The 12,915-nt window shown below is 39.9% G+C and overlaps 1 long non-coding RNA gene across 1 annotated transcript in view; it reads right to left on the minus strand.

Moving 5' to 3' along the window:
• The window catches only part of LOC117133514, a 12,480-nt gene extending 2,176 nt beyond the window's left edge, over nucleotides 1-10,304 (minus strand). The window contains exons 1-2 of the long non-coding RNA XR_004457371.1: nucleotides 10,205-10,304; nucleotides 7,278-7,314 (exon numbers count right to left, since the gene is read on the minus strand). This is a non-coding gene — a long non-coding RNA (uncharacterized LOC117133514). The remainder of the gene's footprint in view (nucleotides 1-7,277; nucleotides 7,315-10,204) is intronic.
• Between the last annotated feature and the right edge of the window lie 2,611 nt (nucleotides 10,305-12,915).

Raw genomic sequence — 12,915 nt, forward strand, 5'->3', positions numbered from 1 at the left:
CAAATCAGGTGATTCTAGTTTCCCAGTTTGGGAATAAGACAACTTCTTCATTGTTCCAATCGAACTAGGATGAACCACTTTGTAAGAAGCCTGATATGGATACATAAAGTGGTGGAGAATGACCAGGAAGTTGAATAAATCTCATAGGAGTTGGGAAGAAGGAGCTATCCCACTTTCAAATCAGTTGATTCCAGTTACCCAGTTTGGGGATAAGACAACTTCTTCGTCGTTCCAATCGAACCAGGATGAATCACTTTGTAAGAAGCTTGATATGGATACATAAACTGGTGTAGAATGACCAGGAAGTTGAAAAAAATCTCATAGGAGCTGGGAAGAAGAAGTTATCCCACTTTCAAATCAGCTGATTCCAGTTTCCCAGTTTGGGAATAAGACAACTTCTTCGTCGTTCCAATCGAACTAGGATGAATCACTTTGTAAGAAGCTTGATATTGATACCTAAAGTGGTGTATAATGACCAGGAAGTTGAAAAAAAATCTCATAGGAGTTGGGAAAAAGGAGTTATCCCACTTTCAAATCAGTTGATTCCGGTTTCCCAGTTTGGGAAAAAGACAACCTCTTCGTCGTTCCAATCGAACTAGGATGAATCACTTTGTAAGAAGCTTGATTTGGATACATAGAGTGGTGGAGAACCACCTGGAAGTTGAATAAATCTCATAGGAGTAGGGAAGAAGAAGTTATCCCTTTTTACAAATCAGGTGATTCTACTTTCCCAGTTTGGGAGTAAGACAACTTCTTCATCGTTCCAATCGAACTAGGATGAACCACTTTGTAAGAAGCCTGATATGGATACATAAAGTGGTGGAGAATGACCAGGAAGTTGAATAAATCTCATAGGAGTAGGGAAGAAGAAGTTATCCCACTTTCAAATCAGTTGATTCCAGTTTCCAAGTTTGGGAATAAGACAACTTCTTCGTCGTTCTAATCGAACCAGGATGAATCACTTTGTAAGAAGCTTGGTTTGAATACATAGAGTGGTGGAGAATCACCTGGAAGTTGAATAAATCTCATAGGAGTAGGGAAGAAGAAGTTATCCCTTTTTCAAATCAGGTTGATTCTTTCCCAGTTTGGGAGTAAGACAACTTCTTCATCGTTCCAATCGAACAAGGATGAACCACTTTGTAAGAAGCCTGATATGGATACATAAAGTGGTGGATAATGACCAGGAAGTTGAATAAATCTCATAGGAGTAGGGAAGAAGAAGTTATCCCACTTTCAAATCAGTTGATTCCAGTTTCCCAGTTTTGGAATAAGACAACTTCTTCGTCGTTCCAATCGAACCAGGATGAATCACTTTGTAAGAAGCTTGATATGGATACATAAAGTGGTGGAGAATGACCAGGAAGTTGAATAAATCTCATAGGAGTTGGGAAGAAGGAGTTTTCCCACTTTCAAATCAGTTGATTCCAGTTTCCCAATTTGGGGACAAGACAACTTCTTCGTCGTTCCAATCGAACTAGGATGAATCACTTTGTAAGAAGCTTGATGTGGATACATAAAGTGGTGTAGAATGACCAGGAAGTTGAAAAAAAATCTCATAGGAGTTGGGAAGAAGGAGTTATCCCACTTTCAAATCAATTGATTCCAGTTTCCCAATTTGGGGATAAGACAACTTCTTCGTCGTTCTAATCGAACTAGGATGAATCACTTTGTAAGAAGCTTGATGTGGATACATAAAGTGGTGTAGAATGACCAGGAAGTTGAAAAAAAGTCTCATAGGAGTTGGGAAGAAGGAGTTATCCCACTTTCAAATCAGTTGATTCCAGTTTTCCAGTTTGGGAATTAGACAACTTCTTCGTCGTTCCAATCGAACCATGATGAATCACTTTGTAAGAAGCTTGATATGGATACATAAAGTGGTGGAGAATGACGAGGAAGTTGAAAAAAATCTCATAGGAGTTGGGAAGAAGAAGTTATCCACTTTCAAATCAGGTGATTCCAGTTTTCCAGTTTGGGAATAAGACAACTTCTCCGTCGTTCCAATAGAACCAGGATGAATCACTTTGTAAGAAGCTTGATATGGATACATAAAGTGGTGTAGAATGACCAGGAAGTTGAATAAATCTCATAGGAGTAGGGAAGAAGAAGTATCCCACTTTCAATTCAGTTGATTCCAGTTTCCCTGTTTGGGAATAAGACATCTTCTTCGTCGTTCTAATCGAACTAGGATGAATCACTTTGTAAGAAGCCTGATATGGATACATAAAGTGGTGGAGAATTACCAGGAAGTTGAAAAAAATCTCATAGGAGTTGGGAAGAAGGATTTATCCCACTTTCAAATCAGTTGATTCCAGTTTTCCAGTTTGGGAATAAGACAACTTCTTCGTCGTTCCAATCGAACCAGGATGAATCACTTTGTAAGAAGCTTGATATGGATACCTAAAGTGGGGTATAATGACCAGGAAGTTGAAAAAAAAATCTCATAGGAGTTGGGAATATGAAGTTATCCCACTTTCAAATCAGTTGATTCCAGTTTTTCAGTTTGGGAATAAGAAAACTTCTTCGTCGTTCCAATCGAACCAGGATGAATCACTTTGTAAGAAGTTTGATTTGGATACATAAAGTGGTGGAGAATCACCAGGAAGTTGAATAAATATCATAGGAGTAGGGAAGAAGAAGTTATCCCACTTTCAAATCAGCTGATTCCAGTTTTCCAGTTTGGGAATATGACAACTTCTTCGTGGTTCCAATCGAACCAGGATGAATCACTTTGTAAGAAGCTTGATTTGGATACATAAAGTGGTGGAGAATGACCAGGAAGTTGAATAAATCTCATAGGAGTAGGGAAGAAGAAGTTATCCCACTTTTAAATCAGTTGATTCCAGTTTCCCAGTTTGGGAATAAGACAACTTCTTCGTCGTTCCAATAGAACCAGGATGAATCACTTTGTAAGAAGCTTGATATGGATACATAAAGTGGTGGAGAATGACCAAGAAGTTGAGTAAATCTCATAGGAGTTGGGAAGAAGGAGTTATCCATTTTTCATCTATGAAAGTGACAAAGTACTTGTAGTTATCTCTAGAAAAGCAGGGAGTAGTCCAAACATCAGAGTGTATCAAATCAAAGCAATTCTCATAGATAGTAGTTGATCTTTGAAACACAGTCTTACAATGTTTTTCCAAAATAGGAGCTTAACATTCATTATTTTTAAACATGACACCTGGTAACATTAAGCTTAAGGCTCTAACATGTGGATGTCCTAACCTAGAATGCCACAATGCACCATTTGAAACAGAACTAAGCAAGCAACTAGAAGTAGAAATAAATTTAATGTCTTCAAGCATTTAAAGGTCTCCCTTGGCTACACGTTGTCCAATCAACTTACTGCTCCCAATATCCTGAAATTTCACATCATTAGGACTGAAGATAACATTGCATTGTAGATCAGTAGTACATCTATTAACAGATAAGAGGTTAGAAGTAAACTCAGGCATGTAAAAGGCTTTAGAGTTCTTATCAAACAGGTTCAAGTTTCCTATCCTCTAATAGGAATTCTATCCCCATTTGCAATTATTACATGTCCATGTGGTTCTATGTTTTTTATAAGACTATCATCACTTATCATATGATGAGAAGCACCTGAATCTACAATCAATGGTTTTATCCCTTGAACAATATGAGTTCTAGGTGATTCATTTCTAAGTTTTAATTCATCAATGATATCTATCAACCTATTATCACATTTAGTCATAGCATGAGCAGTATATGTGTAACACCCCAAAACCAGCCCAATTAAAAAAATTTTAAAAGCTAATGGGTTTCTCTACAGCCCAGCTAGAAAACCCTAGGGTTTTCCCTTTCTCTTCCCCCTATAAAAGCAAGCCTCCACTTCTTTTTCTCTCATCAGAAATCTAGAAGCGAAGCCCTGCAGAGAATTCCCGGAGACTGAAAGCCCTAGCCGTCAACTCTCTCTCTCTCCTCGCGCCGCCTCTCTCCTCCTTCTCTCTCTTCGCCGCGTCTCTTCTCTCTCTCTCTCTCCTCGCCGCGTTTCCTTCTCTCCCTCTCGGCCGCGTATCTCTCTTCTCGCCGTGAGCAGCCGCGCGTGGTGGTGGTAGCCGTGTGGGTCGTCGATCTCAGATCTCACCTCTCCTGCATCTCAGATCCAACCAGATCTAGGCTAAGGTGAGGTGTTCTACCCAGATCTGTTCTATGTTCTTTTATATCGTTGAATGGGTTGCTAGGATTGATTAGATCTTGTTTGTTGTTAGGATGATAGATCATATTGCATTAGAACCCTCGTACTGATTTAAGATTCTAAATAAACTGGGTTGATGATTGATTGATTGTTTGATTGGTTGAAGACCTGTGGTTGTGATTGAGAGCTAGGATGGTTATAAAGAAATGAACGTAGGGTAATAAGAGAACTGTTAACCGGTCTGTTAGATGAATGATAGGAAACCTATGAATGACTGTTGAATGGATTGAGTGTGACACCGAGAACGGGTGGCGTCTAAAAAGGAAAGTAAGAAAGAGTCTAAGGGTTTAAGGAAAAAGGAAATGATAAGAAAAAAGGAAAAGTTAAGAAATGGAATACGAACCACCGAGGGACTGGTGGGGAGTATGGGAAATGAATAGAAATGGAATACGAACCACCGAGGGACTGGTGGGGAGTATGGGAAAACGCGGCGGCCGTAGCGTTCAAAAACGGCAAGTAAGAATAGAGGCGCCGGTAAGATTGAGTCACGCCGAGTCTTGGCGGGAAGGGGTCGTAATACACTGCAAGGGGTATGGACTACATCCAAGGGAACCGGATGCCGGGTGTACCAGGGCAGGCGACCTCATAGGGATGCAGCAAGAAAAGGGGAGGGTTGGTCCGCTTGAGCTGTGTAGGTCCTAGAGTTATAGGATGAATGGAGTCTTAAATAATAAACTGAAATGTGTGAATTGAGCGATGACTGAGTTCATTGCATTGCTTGTTTTGTGAAATAAATCCTTAATAGTTAGTTAAGAAATGGGTGTAGTGACTAGTCAGTTCTCGTTTCGCATTGAGCGGTATAAAAGCTCATGGGGGAGACTGGCCTAGAATCGCTTCACTGAGTATTAATACTCACCCCTCTTTTCCCTCTCCCATTTTTGCAGAACTATAAGTGGAAATGTCGACGGTAAAGAAGGAAATGCACCTGAAACTCATGGGACCAGAAACGGGACACACGGAGATGTCGGAAAAGTAGACATGTGTGTTCTAAACCCCGCGCCCTGGAACCCCGGTTGGAAATGGGGAGGGACGGGTGTTTCAATATGAGTATCCAAGAGTGTTTCCGAATGTACCAGACTCCTTAAGAGCTTTGATGAGGGCAACGATGTCGGATTTCCTGATCACCTCATGTTCCATGCTCTTCCCAGCCGTGTAATGAGAGGCCATGGCTCTTGATGCGCTTTCACCCGCGTGTTCACTTGAGCCAGCTCCTGATGGACCGGCGTCACTTGCTTCAGCAGACAGGTTAGCACTAGCCTCTCTATCCTTGTTGAACTTGGCTGGCTTAAGATGTGGGTGTAGGATCCAGCATTGGCTCCTCTTGTCTCCCGGTTTCTTACAGTGATCACAGTTGCCTCCAAACCTCCTCTCATCACCATACTTCCTGTCATCTGATCTGTATGTTGCACGGTTTGCCAGTGCCACTTCCTCAGCCTTATTGGCCAATGATAGGTCTCCTTTACTTCCAAAGAGACCAAGAGATCCCTCCTCCTTTTGAATCTGCGCACACACCTCCTCCATGGATGGGAGATTTGGCGACCTCAGTATGTGCTTGATCACATCATTGAACGGAGAATCCAATGTCAACAGCAGTCCAAACACTTGATCTTGCTCACGCCTCTCCATCAGCACCTCTTGATCAGTTGTGCTAGGCCTCAAGGTTTCAAGCTCAGACCACAATGATCTATACTTTCCCAAATGCTTGGTGAACTCCTCTCCATCTTGCACAAGTATGTTGATATCTCGCTTGATTTCAAACACACCGCTCAGATTGGTAATGTTCCCAAATGTCTTTTGGAGTGTCTCCCACAGATGTTTAGGAGTCTCGCAATAGCTGTATGCTTCCAATAGATGAACCTCAAGAGACCCTTGTAGTGCGGACAGTACCATAAGATCATCTTGAACCCACTTCTTCTCATCAACAACCGCGAGCTATCTCCCACCTTCTTCCTCACCGGCCACTGGCTTTGGAGATTCATCCGTGATGAGACTCCACAGCCCTAGCCTCCAAATGGCTGTCTTCACCAGCCTTGGTCACAACAGGTAGTTTCCTCCACCCTTGAGTGAAATCAGAACCTAACAATCTTGCTGTTGCCTCCCATCTTTATTTACGCTGAACACAAAGATAAACTTGAATGAAGCTGAAGAACACAAGATCTCAATACCAAAGCCAACCTGGCTGTGAAACCATATGATTTTACAGAATAAGAAAGGTATTGAGATATTTAAGAGAGTTTAAGAGAGATTAAGATGTTTACGAGTAATTGTATGAGATAATCATGATGAACTTGAGAGAGAAACTCATAAACTCTTGTGTTATTTTTTATTAATGACCAGGTACAATATATATATGAGAGAGAGCTAGGGCATTTCAAAATACAAGCATGTGAAGTCAAGGATAAGATGAGAGACTATAGGAAAAATAACCAATGGGATTAGCCACATGCTTGGACACCTTTTGCTTTTACTTTACAGGCTGTCCTTAGCTGTAGCCACGCCATATCCATCTGATCCAACGGTCTTATTGTAGATAAGAGCCTCCAAGGTAAGGTAAGCCGAGTTACTCTTCAACCGGGTAACTTATGGACGATCCAAGTTAACTTTGGTCGATCCAAAAGTTACCATGGTACGGTCTCATGTTTGGCCTGATCGTACGACCGTCCCGAACTCATCCTCTCTTGTCTTCTGCATTCTTCAACACTCTTATATCTCATAACACAAGCCTGCCTCATCTCATTCATATTGTTTAACAATAGGAGTTGGGATGAAAAAGTTATCTCTCTTTTTAATCAGGTGATTCTAGTTTCCTAGTTTGGGAATACAACAACTTCTTCGTCGTTCCAATCAAACCAGGATGAATCACTTTGTAAAAAGCTTGATTTGGATACATAAAATGGTGGAGAATAGCTATGAAGTTGAACAAACCTCATAGGAGTTCGGATTTAGAAGTTATCCCACTTTCAAAGCAGGTGATTCCAGTTTCCCTGTTTGGGAATAAGACAACTTCTTCATTGTTCAAATTCAACCATGATGAATAAATTTATAAGAATTTTGATTTAGATACATAAAGTGGTGGAGAATCACCAGGAAGTTGAATAAATCTCATAGGAGTTGGGAAGAAGAAGTTATCCTACTTTCAAATCAGGGGATTCCAGTTTCCCAGTTTGGAAATATGACAACTTCTTCGTCTTCCAATCGAACCAGGATGAATCACTATGTAAGAAGCTTGGTTTGGATACATAAAGTGGTGGAGAATCACAAGGAAGTTGAAAAAATCTCATAGGAGTTGCGAAGACGAAGTTATCCCACTTTCAAATCAGGTGATTCCAGTTTCCCAGTTTGGGAATAAGACAACTACTTCGTCGTTCCAATCGAACCAGCATGAATCACTTACAAGTCATACTATCACACCTATCAACAACACTACTCAAGCACACAGAATCAAAGGGTTTAGAATTCTTAGCCATTTGAAGATGGTATAGCTGATTCTTGATGTCTACTATGCCAATAACTCTCCCAGTCTTCAAATCTCGAAATTCAACTTCATCAGGTCTGAACAATACTTGACAATCAAGATGAATGGTAGTTTTCTTCACCGATAACAGATTTGAAGTGAACCGGGGCATGTAGAAGGCAGTCTTGTCCTTCTCAAACAGTTTGAGCTTTCCCACTCCTTCTATTGGGATCATAGCACCATTAGCTATCATAACACTCCATGTTGCAGCCTTGATCTCACTTATAATCCTCCTATCACTGATCATATGATGGCTTGCTCCAGAATCAATCACACTGGGTTTAGGAGCTCCGGATTGTACACCATGTGTCTTGCTTGCTGCTAAAGCTTGTCCATGTTCCATGAACACTCACCATTCCTTCATGGTGATGCAATCATCAGCTCCACCCTCATTCTCCTGCTCTCTTAACACCACACTGTCTTCTACTGATTCCCCCATTTAGCCTGAGTAAGAACACTCTCATCTCACCACTTGTTGTACAGCCTCCTTGATCATCTTTAAGCTCATCTCGTCACTCACATAACCAGACTCACTGTTCTTCCTCCAAGCCTTTCTCCTCATGAACCATACCGTGGAAAGTTTTCTCAACCTTCCCTTCTTACAGTTTGTACCACCCTTCCACTGAATTGATTTCTTGTTCTTCACACACACATCACAAGTGTATTGAACAAGCTCAAATATCTCATTCACAATAAAGTTAAAGATAACATCTTGTTCTCTCCTTTCTTCAATTACCTCTGGCCTTGCTGTAAGCTCCACCCACACTTCTTTCAGCCTTCTCACAAGCTGATAAAGGTCATCATTTCCTTGTTTCCAGTCACATATCACCCTCTTGTCTTCACTGACCTTCACAAGTTTGGACCTTTCTTCATAAGCTGCTTCAATCCCACTCTTTCTAGTGTTTTCTTGAACAGCTTCATCTTCAAAAATAACCAACTCCTTTAAAGGTTCATCCTTTATCTGATTACTCCAAATCCCACAGCTTTCCAAAGTTGTCTCAATCCAATCTGACCAGATCCACTAGTTTTCTCTCTCTTTCTTCACTTGATAAATTGATCTGGTCTTCTTTTCTATGCTAGAGTCGTTTGATTCCATCAGATGAACTCAATCAAACCCAGAAAATGAAGAACAGAGCTCAAAACCATCATGAACACTCAAGAACATCAAGAACAGCTCAAGAACACCAAGAACACAAACCTATATTTTTAAAAACAAGAGTAACACACTCCCACCCTTTTAGCAACCTGGCTCTGATACCATATACACTTTTGTGTATTAGAGTGTGTTTAAACAAATTTAAGAACAATCAGACTGTTTTGTGTAAGATTGAAGAGATTAAGAGAATAAGTAGAGAGAGACCAAAGAAAATATTCAAAACTCCACTAATTAATTTAATGTCTCAGATACAAATTATATATGAAGAGATAAGGCTGATACAAAGGGGATTTCGAAATCCATAAGCATGTGGGAGTCAATGGACATGCTGGAACTCCTTTTGAAATGGTTGGTTATGGTTTCACACATGTTTTATACAGTAATAAAGTATATTCTCCTTTCCAGCTCAAGACAGCATGTCCACGTGCCCCGTATCCTCTCCAAATGCCCTTGGATGTTTTTTCTCTCCAAATGGATGCAAAGTAACTTCACAAGCTTTAACGTAGTTACCTTTATCCAGAAATGGTGAAACTCAAAAGTTAATGTGGTAAAAACTCCAAAATTACTTTCTCACTTCATTGAACCCTAAAGCTTCATATCTTCACTTCTTGGTCTTCATCTCAACAGTTAGGATGAATAAGTTATCACACTTTCAAATCAGGAGATTTCAGTTTCCCAGTTTAGGAATAAGACAACTTCTTTGTCGTTCCAATCAAACCAGGATGAATCACTTTGTAAGTAGCTTGATTTGGATACATAAAGTGGTGGAGAAGCACCAGGAAGTTGAAAAAATCTCATAGGAGTTGAGATGAAGAAGTTATCCTACTTTCAAATCAGGTGATTCCAGTTTTCCATTTTGGGAATACGACAACTTCTTTGTTGTTCCAATTCAACCAGGATGAATCACTTTGTAAGAAGCTTCATTTGGATAAATAAAGTGGTGGAGAATCACCAGGAATTTGAAAAAATCTCATAGGAGTTGGGAAGAAGGAGTTATCCCACTTTCAAATCAGTTGATTCCAGTTTCCCAGTTTGGGAATAAGACAACTTCTTCGTCGTTCCAATCAAACCAGGATGCATCATTTTGTAAGCAGCTTGATTTGGATACATAAAGTGGTGGAGAATCACCAGGAAGTTGAAAAAACCTTATAGGAGTTGGGATGAAAAAGTTATCCCACTTTCAAATCCAGTGATTCCAGTTTCATAGTTTAGGAATAAGACAACTTCTTCGTCGTTCCAATCAAGCCAGGTAAAATCACTTTGTAAGCATCTTGATTTGGATACATGAAGTGGTGGAGAATGACCAGGAAGTTGAACAAACCTCATAGGAGTTGGGATGAAGAAGTTATCCCACTTTCAAATCAGGTGATTCTAGTTTCCCAGTTTGGGAATAAGACAACTTCTTCGTCGTTCAAATTCAACCACGATGAATAAATGTGTAAGAATCTTGATTTTGATACATAAAGTGTTGGAGAATCACCAGGAAGTTGAATAAATCTAATAGGAGTTGGGATGAAGAAGTTATCCCACTTTGAAATCAGGTGATTCTAATTTCTCAGTTTGGAAATACGATAAGTTTGTCGTCGTTCCAGTTAAAGCTGGATGAATCACTTTGTAAGAAGCTTGATTTGGATACATAAAGTGGAGGAGAAGCACCAGGAAGTTGAAAAAATCTCATAGGAGTTGGGATGAAAAAGTTATCCCACTTTCAAATCAGGTGATTCCAGTTTTCCAGTCTGGAAATAAGACAACTTCTTCGTCGTTCCAATCAAACAAATATGAATCACTTTGTAAGAGGCTTGATTCGGTTACATAAAGTGGTGGACAAGCACCAGGAAGTTGAAAATGTCTCATAGGAGTTGGGATGAAAAAGTTATCCAACTTTCTAATAAGGTGATTCTAGTTTCCCAGTTTGGGAATACAAGAACTTCTTTGTCGTTCCAATCAAACCAGGACGAATAACTTTGTAAGAAGCTTGATTTGGATACATAAAGTGGTGGAGAATAACCAGGAAGTTAAACAAACCTCATAGGAGTTGGGACGAAGAAGATATGCCACTTTGAAATCCGGTGATTCCAGTTTCCCAGTTTGGCAATAAGACAACTTCTTCGTTGTTCCAAACAAACCAGGATGAATCACTTTGTAAGCAGCTTCATTTGGATACATGAAGTGGTGGAGAATCACCAGGGAGTTTAACAAACCTCATAGGAGTTGGGATGAAGAAGTTATCCTTCTTTCAAATCAGGTGATTCTAGTTTCCCAGTTTGGGAATAAGACAACTTCTTCGTCGATCAAATTCAACCAGGCTGAATCACTTTGTAAGAAGCTTGATTTGGATACATAAAGTGGTGGAGAATCACCAGGAAGTTGAATAAATCTCATAGGAGTTAGGATGAAGAAGTTATCCCACTTTCAAATCCGGTGATTCTAGTTTCTCAGTTTGGGATTATGACAATTTCGTCGTCGTTCCAATTAAAGATGGATGAATCACTTTGTAAGAAGCTTGATTTGAATATATAAAGTGGAGTAGAAGCACCAAGAAGTTTAAAAAATATCATAGGAGTTGGGATGAATAAGTTATCCCACTTTCAAATCAGGTGATTCCAGTTTCCCAGTCTAGGAATAAGACAACTTCTTCGTCGTTCCAATCAAACCAGGATGAATCATTTTGTAAGAGGCTTGATTTGGTTACATAAAGTGGTGGATAACAATCAGGAAGTTGAACAAACCTCATAGGAGTTGATACGAAGAAGTTATCCCCCTTTCAAATCCGGTGATTCCAGTTTCCCAGTTTGGGAATAAGACAACTTCCTCGTCGTTCCAATCAAACAAGAATAAATCACTTTGTAAGCAACTTGATTTGGATACATGAAGTAGTGTAGAATCACTAGGAAGTTGAAAAAACCTCATAGGAGTTGGGATAAAGAAGTTATCCCACTTTCAAATCAGGTGATTCTAGTTTCCCAATTTGGAAATAAGACAACTTCTTCGTCGTTCAAATTCAACACGATGAATCACTTTGTAAGAAGCTTGATTTGGATACATAAAGTGCTGGAGAATCACGAGGAAGTTGAATAAATCTCATATGAGTTGAGATGAAGAAGTTATCCCACTTTCAAATAAGGTGATTCCAGTTTCCCATTTTGGAATACCACAACATCTTCATCGTTCCTATCAAACCAGGATGAATCACTTTTTAAGAAACTTGATTTGGATACATAAAGTGAAGGAAAAGCACCAGAAAGTTGAAAAAAAACTTCATAAGAGTTGGGATGAAGAAGTTATCCTACTTTCAAATCAGGTGATTTCAGTTCTTCTTCTCCTTTTTCTTTTCTTCTCCAATTAATGTGTCTTCTACTCCCCCTCTGTTATTTATTCTTTTTCGATTTCTTCTTCTCGTAAACACCTTATCTCTCTCTCTTTCTAATACCTTAATTCAACCAAAACATTAAAAGAGTGGTATTTCTCATAGATTTGCATATACCCATAATCAATCTTTCTTCTCTTCAGCCATGCAGTCGCCGCAAAGATGAATCTCCAACCTCATGGGACCCCATACATTTTAGAAGCTCTGCCATGTGGATTCTCTAATCCTTCTCAGCCTCGCCCCTGTATCCATCCGACTCGCCTCTGTAGCATTCATGCTCACCAATTCTCAAGCTCTGGTTCACCATAGTGATACGATTTTTGTCAGCCATCCAGCCACGCAAATCCAACACCCAATTAATTCTGATTTCTTCATTTACCGGAATCTTCATCCTAAAAGCTCTTTCACTTTCCGAAACCTCCACTGCATCTTTTGTCAAAACCCTAAATGTTTCCGCCTTCATTTTCTGGTAGATTGCAAGTCATGGACTACAGCTTTGCCAAGACGATCACGCCACCGTGCTCTCTTCCTCAGTTGACTCCCTCTCAAAGAGATTAGGGTTAATGCTCAGTCCAATGCATATGAGTATATATGGCCAAGTATTCACAGACAAACTAGCTAATAAGTCATCGTTAAACTTTTGTCGCTTCTTTGATACCAAGATG

The sequence above is a fragment of the Brassica rapa genome, chromosome A04, assembly GCF_000309985.2.
Source record: "Brassica rapa cultivar Chiifu-401-42 chromosome A04, CAAS_Brap_v3.01, whole genome shotgun sequence".
Lineage (NCBI taxonomy): Eukaryota > Viridiplantae > Streptophyta > Magnoliopsida > Brassicales > Brassicaceae > Brassica > Brassica rapa.